This window comes from Mus caroli, unplaced genomic scaffold (genome assembly GCF_978045245.1).
Source record: "Mus caroli unplaced genomic scaffold, Mus_caroli_1 scaffold_10, whole genome shotgun sequence".
Taxonomy (NCBI): domain Eukaryota; kingdom Metazoa; phylum Chordata; class Mammalia; order Rodentia; family Muridae; genus Mus; species Mus caroli.
In genome coordinates this window covers 86,208,039-86,215,841 of record NW_028227265.1, presented here as the reverse complement: position 1 = coordinate 86,215,841, position 7,803 = coordinate 86,208,039, and the positions used below count along the sequence as shown (strand labels likewise).

At 35.0% G+C, this 7,803-nt stretch overlaps 1 pseudogene; it reads right to left on the bottom strand.

Annotated features, from left to right (window-relative positions):
- Positions 1-2,692: 2,692 nt before the first annotated feature.
- On the bottom strand, positions 2,693-2,956 carry LOC110300813 (dynein light chain 1, cytoplasmic pseudogene; annotated as a pseudogene).
- Between the last annotated feature and the right edge of the window lie 4,847 nt (positions 2,957-7,803).

Sequence of the window (7,803 nt, the reverse complement as noted above, 5' to 3'; positions counted from 1 at the left end):
AACACAGCCTCTTTCTGTACAGCTATGTCCTATTTTTTCAAGACTGCAGAAATGTTTAAAGTTCTTAACCTTTTGCTCTATCACTGGTGTGTCCACTAGGATCCGTGAACCCCTTTGTGCTCTTGTTTATGATGTCTTTCATAATCCTCACGTTGTAGGATGGTCTGGTGTTCTTCTAACCCAGATTATGAAGGTTATACCCACAGTTTTGTTCATATCTTATTTGCAGATGGAAAAAAATCACAGATAGGATTTGCAAAACTGTGGTAAGACCCATGATTCTTAGAATCCTTTAAGAAATAATGTTTCCCTGCATCTTTACCCATATAATGGCCTCCATCTGAGTGCATTCTACTGCATAGACGCTGAGGTACCCCTTGCTCTTCCCTGTGTCTCTCTCCCTTGATTGCTTCTCTAATTTTCTCAGATGAGCTATAGTGGCAATCAGAGCAGTCTGCCCACCTAATTCATGTGTTGCTATGAATAGGCAGCACGTTTAGGAGATAGCAGGGCTACACAGATCATGTTTATAGACAGACAGAGTAGGGACTGTCAGTGTCAACATGGTCAGTGTGCTCATTTTATAAAATACAAGAAGGTTCCTCTCAGCACAAAAGAAAGCCAGGTAATGTCACATACTGCAGACCCTCAAGATTCTCCTACAAAGCCACCCAGGCCATCCGTGCCAGGGAGGAGTCTGGACTGCAATAATCAGAACTGTTCATTGGCTAACTTTGTATCCTTTCCTGCTTACAAATATTTTAGAAACCCTTCCACCCAGCTTTCTTGTTGGTACGAGTAACATGTATTATTTATTCAAGCCAACTTGCACTTAAACATCCGTGACTATATACAAGTAATACCAATTTAGAAATGTGATAACTATTCCAAAGATTGAACACGCATGACCTATAAGCTTTGAAAACCTAAACTAACCATTTGCACCAAGTGCCCCTGAAAACATACATCCTTAATGTGACCCCCAAAAGGTATTGAGCAACAACTTTCCATGCCTTCTCCTTCTGCCTACAATGAAGTCTACTTCAACAGAATTTGATAATTCCTTCCAATGTAAGCTTCTGCCTTTAACTTAATGTCATACACCACATATTATATGAGGAAAAGACAAAGTATCTGATGGAAATGTTGAAAACAATGTGAATAAATAAATGTACTAATATCCTGATAAAGCAATTATGAAATGAGGGATAAAGAATACTGAACATAAAAGTCTAGTGACTGATCTGATTAAGGTAGCTGGAGTCTCTCCTATATATTAGATAATAGGAACTGATGATATAAAATGATGAATATTTGTGAATAAGATACTAGAGTACTTAATTCACACTAATAAATGTATATATTAACAACTATATTATATATATTAATATGAATGTTGAAAAGAATTTCACATGAGAAAAATAGAGAAGGAACTGTGGGAGAGAGGAATAGGGAGCAGCAAGGTAACCCCCACTTCTGGCAGCAAAGTGCATTGAACACAGGCCATTATGTGGGCAAAGCGACAGTGGAGAATTCTTTGTTCAGAGGCTCATGGACTTTATTTCAGATCTGCAAATCCTATCCATATATATATATATATATATATATATATATATATATATATGCATGCATCTCATTAATCATATATATGTGTGAATATATGTGTACACATGTGTACATATATATACATATACATATATATACATATACATATATATATATACATATGTGTACATTTGTATATATACAGATATATACACACATGTATATGTATATAACCTACAATGAAGTTTTAGAGGACAAATTGATTAGGGAATTCATGTGTTTTTAGTACATGGTGTTGTGTTGTCAAATGTATCTGTTTAAAAAATCATGGACAGATGTCTAACTTGCAAAAATACATTTGTGTGTCTAATTGAATATGTAAAATCTGATACATTCGTGATACTCACTTCACATTTCCTTGCACATCTCTAGCAGCTGTCCCAATTCCAAAATGTCTCCTATCTTATCATTTTATGATGTTTTGCAATCTCTACAGTCACTTAAAATTATCCTCACAAACCCAGTTGTTGTATAGTACTTCCCACACTAATTAGACCAAGCCAGGCAGTATAGCCTATTATTTGAAATTATACATGCACACTGTCTTCTGGGACTGAATCACTTACTTCTATAGCATCAAAATTATTCTAATCTAAATTTTAAAAGGAATGTAACATCCTAATGACTGTTTTCTTTCCTTTTTGACAGATTGTCAAAATCATTAGGGGCCAATAGTATGTCTATAAGGATCTAGCAATCAAGTATTATATGAATGCTTTTAACCGTGTAATTTGCTTGGTTATAAAGTTTATTTAGTCAATTAAAGAAAAAATAAAATCAATGCAATTTCCTGCATTTTGGAGACTCTTTAAATTGAATGTCTTTATTTTATGTTGGTTGAAACTCAATGAAATTTATAGATAATATATTCATGGTGTGATATGATATTAATTTTTTACTAAGTAGAAATTTAAGCTGTTTTAGTAATTATTTTATAACCATAAGCTCCTAAGGAGGATGAAGCATAAAAGATTCAAATCGAGGTGCTCCCCTTAGCAGGGTTAAAGATTCAGCCTCTAGTATGTGAAAGTTAGGATGTAGTCCTTGTTTTAGGATGAATCTCTGGGTGTTTGCACAGTCTATGTTTTTACCTGTTTATTAGCATAATAATGGTTCCCTGACCCAGCTAGAAGTAGATGAAGTATTTTGTTTTATGTGTCACATAACTACAGAAGCTCCTTCCTACAATGCAATGCCAGGTGGTACTTGTCAAACTTGTTTTTCATATGGACTGCAGTATCCTTTTCTATGTTGTACTTATCCAATAGAATTATGTAGCACACTCCACTTAATCCTATTGCATCTCTTCTAATATGACTTCCTTTTGTATCACTGCCCTTCAGTTGCACATACCTGTCCTGTAGCAGTGTCCAGTCCACTGCTGTGAGCTCCTGGGAAGCTGTTAACTCCATTCAGGCCATAGGCTGAAAAGGAAGGCAGTTTGACACCTAAGCCATGACGCATCTAATAAGGTTTTAATTTAATCTAAAATTAAAATGATACCCAATAATACTCCTAAGATTATTTTATGTACTAAAAAACATATTCATCCTATGTTATGAATATGGTGTAACTATAAAAGAGTGTTAATGAGCAAAATGGGGCTCTTTGGAAATAGTGAATATAATTAGTGTATTTCCATAGCTTGAAGAAAGGTATATTGAGTTGGAATAAAATAAAGAACTATAATTGATCAACCTTCTTTTCCCAGAATTATGCATTGTGATGTTACAAAGAACAATTTTTCCAGTCCAATACAATTACAGGATATTTCACTAATGAACTCTGATAGTCACATTTAGGCCAGAGTAGAAGAATGAGGTATAGAATAGGAAGATCACTTTCTATGATCAGGCACGTCACTTAAAGAGCTAGGTTTACAAAGAGAAGACTCAAGATTTTCAAGGAATCATTTCCAGCACCAATCACATATACATGTGTGTAAGTATATTTATATATAAGCATATATATGTATATACCATACATGTGTGATAGTAACAGAAATTCACTTTGATTACATTTGTAGCAACGAATGACAAGTTCAGAGTCTTCACTGAACAGGGAGTATTTGGAGATGGGCAGTATTTCAGTGGTAGTGGACTTGCCTAATATGCACGGGGTCTTGAGTTTAACACCTGGATTCCTCAGCCTAAGGTATCCAATTATTTTAACCTTGCAATTACTATTACTTTGCCATGAGAAGTATTTCAGCTATTTGCTATCAGAAGACTGACAAATACTCTTTAGTATATTGAAGAACGGTTAGAAAACTAGAAACACAGGTGCTAAAATAATAAAAATTCATAGCTGAGTTTCTATTCAGAATTTTAATTTCATCCGACCACAAGAAAATGAGACATGTGTATTAGCTATACGTTTAAAATATACAAAAAATATTCATAAACATTTTGATGAAAATTTATATGTTTTTTGAATTCCATTCAACAGAATAAAAAAATAATACAAATAATGTGAAAATTTTTCAGGGATTTAGAAAGACCATGTTGTGAGTATTGCCAATGTTTGGTTTGTGTTCTACTTTTGGGTCTGTGTTATATGTGCCCGAGGCAAGAACTTAGAGAGAAAAAAACCTAAGCAGTAATAAGAGGAAAAAATAACTTTAAAGAAACTGTACTCCTTATCCAGAATTAGATAAGCTGATTTTCCTATTTGTTTCAGGTAGACAGACCCGTTTCTCTGAGTGACCCTGGACACTAAACCTTCCCCTTTCTGAAAGGGTTCACAGAGGTGGCAGGAAACTCAGAACAATCTTCACCATCTGATGCCGAATCAAACCTTCTACTGGTATGTATTTGACTACTGGACTGCTCAGGAACATTTCTTCTTTTATTTTAAATTCACTGCAGCTAAAAATATCCCCTTTTCTATGAAGCAAGTCTACATTGTAGATGCTGACAACTGCCTTCCCTTACCACCAATGGGACACAATTTTGAGTAATGCAAATTGAAGAAAGATTTTATATTCGCTTTTTGGAAAGGCATTGAGTTAGTTTTCAAAGAATGCTGCTAGAAGATACAAAAACAAAAAAACAAACAAGAAAGCTTTCCTTCTACTTGGTATAACTATATAACTGTTTCTTTACGCTACATATTGTCTTCCATCTTACTACCTTCAGAAACATGTTCTATTAAAGCTACGGCTTGCTTTGGATTGAAGAAATACTGTAGATGATAGAAGAGATGGGAAAAAAATCTGTCTTTAGTAATATTGACTATCTCTGCTTGATCATGTCTCCACTAAAGTTCTGAGACAGCAATTTTTCATCATTGTTTAAGACAATTGAGTTTAATTTATCATGGCATATAGAAGATTCATGATACTGCCAATTCATTTTCTAACTGAAAACAACTCTTGACAAAGAATCATTATTTCCATTTTATCATTTTAAAGGAAAAAAGCATAATTTCAAATCACTCCTCTTTGTCTATTCAAGTTCAAGACAGACATTTGCTCAGTAAGCATTATACTTTCAGTTCTTTCAAGAGAACATGCCACACGAAAGTTTTACTTCTTCCTCTCGTTTGTGATATTTCTCTCATGTGTCTGGGCATTTCTTATTAACACTGGTCATTTCATTCTCTCGCCCACCATCTTATATGAACATCTATCTTGCAATTTTCATTTATTGTTATTTTACTAAACGAAGTCTGGGGAGATGGCTCGTTCAATAAAGCACCTGCTGCACAAACATTAGTACTTGAGTTCTCGCCATGTAAACACTTGTATAGTGTGATTTGTAATCTCCTGAGTAGGTTAGGGCATAGACCAGGGCTTCTCTGGAGTACACTGACCACACAGTCTAAACTATCCATTAACTTCCAACCCAATGAGAGACTGCTTTACAAAACTAGAGAGAAATCATAAATATAACACAAGGTTGAGCCCTTGGTTAAATATGCATGCACATCACAACTCGAGGTTCACACATTTGCATGAACACATATCTCTGTGCATGCACACACACACACACACACACACACACACACACACACACACGTACAAAAATTAATTAATTAAAATGAAATAAGGGATTAGAGAGATGGCATGGTGGTTAAGAACATTTAGCCCTCTTGCAGAGGACCCAAGTATTGTTGCTAGCACCCACATAGTGGCTCACTACATCTGTAACTCTAATTCCAGAGGACCCTACACTTCTTCTTTCCTATGTGGGCTTTTTTTGTGCACACAGTGCACGTACATACACACACAGGCATACACTCATACACATAAAATAAAATAAAATAAAATAAAATAGATATTTTAAATAAATAAATATAAATTATCAGAGAAGAATTAGACAGTTCTTCATGTTTAGAAAGAGATATAGATAGATAGATAGATAGATAGATACATAGATAGATAGATAGATAGATAGATAAGATACAAGTATATTAAGTCTGTATGATAGAAGAGGATGATCAGAGGATGAGAAATTAAGAGTTTCTGTTAAATAGGAAGCAAGTCCTTATTTGACTAAGTACTTCTATGTAAAATTTACCCATGAGATAAAATATGATTACTTATAAATTGTTTCTGCTTTACCAGCTACTTAAAGGTCTCTATCTCTAAATAACTAAAATGCAGTTCTATGATCAGAATGTGAAATTTCTTAATTTGTTCCTTTCTGTTAGAAGTAATCAAAAGATGGTGTTGATGCTATGTACCCTCCAGAGCTCGTGTCTCTAGCTGCATATGTAGCAGAAGATGGCCTAGTCATCCATCAATGGGAGGAGAGGACCCTTGGTCTTGCAAAGATCATATGCCCCAGTACAGGGGAATGCCAGGGTCAGGAAGCAGGAGTGGGTGGGTTGGGGAGGGTACAGGGGGCTTTGGGAATAGCATTTGAAATGTAATTTAAGAAAATATCTAATAAAAAGGAAGAAAAAAAAAGAAAGAAAAAAAAAGAAAGAAAATTCCAGCCAGAGAAAAATGAAGAGCCAATGACATATCAGCAGAGAACAGCATTTTCAGCAATTGTGTCCTTAACACAATGTCAGTGGGTCCTTTGAGGTCCAGAAGAGTCTTGATGGTTCTAGGAGCTTATCACTAACTCCCTTAATGTTACAATATATTAATGTACATTTCTGTCCCAAATGCTTAATGTGTAATGTTTAGAGAGATTATTATATTCCATTAAGGGTAATTTTCTCTCATGTCAAAAGGAGCTCCATTATTCTCATAATTCTAATTTTTTTTTCTCAGTGGAATCAGGGCTAGTAGGATAAGTGGTCTAGAATTTGTCCTTTCCAGTAAAATAAAACATGATTAAGAGAAAGATGAAGTTCCTCTATTCTAAAAGGGTGAATGCTTATTCACATAAATGCAATGCTGAAAGGAAATTGGAATTGAAGTTGTAACCTGCTTGCACAATTATATACTTGGATTTTGTCTAACTTGGTTCTAAGAAATGGATTATTTTGAAATAGTTATGGGCCTAAATACAAAAGGAAATAAAATATTTGCTTTTTATAGAGCCATACTTTATCACCTGCCTTCTCCCTCATCTTTGCAAAGATTTATGGAGATATATTGTAATACTTCACATAGAAAGTGTGCTTTATGCAGTGCATTAGACATTTGTGTAATAAATAAGAACCTATGTGCCTATGTTAGAGTTCAGATTTAATGGAAATAGATGCCAAGGATTTTCTCTTTCTAGACCTATGTATGGATCTGTGTTAAATACCTGAATTTACTCACTTCTTGGTCCTGAACTTCTACATGGTATCTTTCTAGAGTAGACAGGAAAAACAGAAGCAGGCTCTAGAACAGAGTGAATGGTAAAAACCCTGGAAGAATTGTGCTGGTGAGCTGAGTGAAATGAACATGTGGACACTCCCTTGGTTGCTTGCTCCTTTGGAGACATCTGTAGTGAAGTGTGGACTGGTACTCCTCAGTTAAGAAATACCTTCCAGAAAGACACGGTTCATGACCAGTGTGAGATGGTGGGTCCTCATGTATGTTCCTAGGGGAATGCCAGGCCAGGAAGCAGGAGTGGGTAGGTTGGTGATCAGGGGGAGGGGGAAAGCGATAGGGGGTTTTCAGAGGCGAAACTAGGAAAGGGGATAACATTTGAAATGTAAATAAAGAAAATATCTAATAAAAAATGTAAAACCAAAAAAGGAAGTACGAATTTCCATTATCCTCCAAAGTGAGTCTATAACATTTTTATCCAA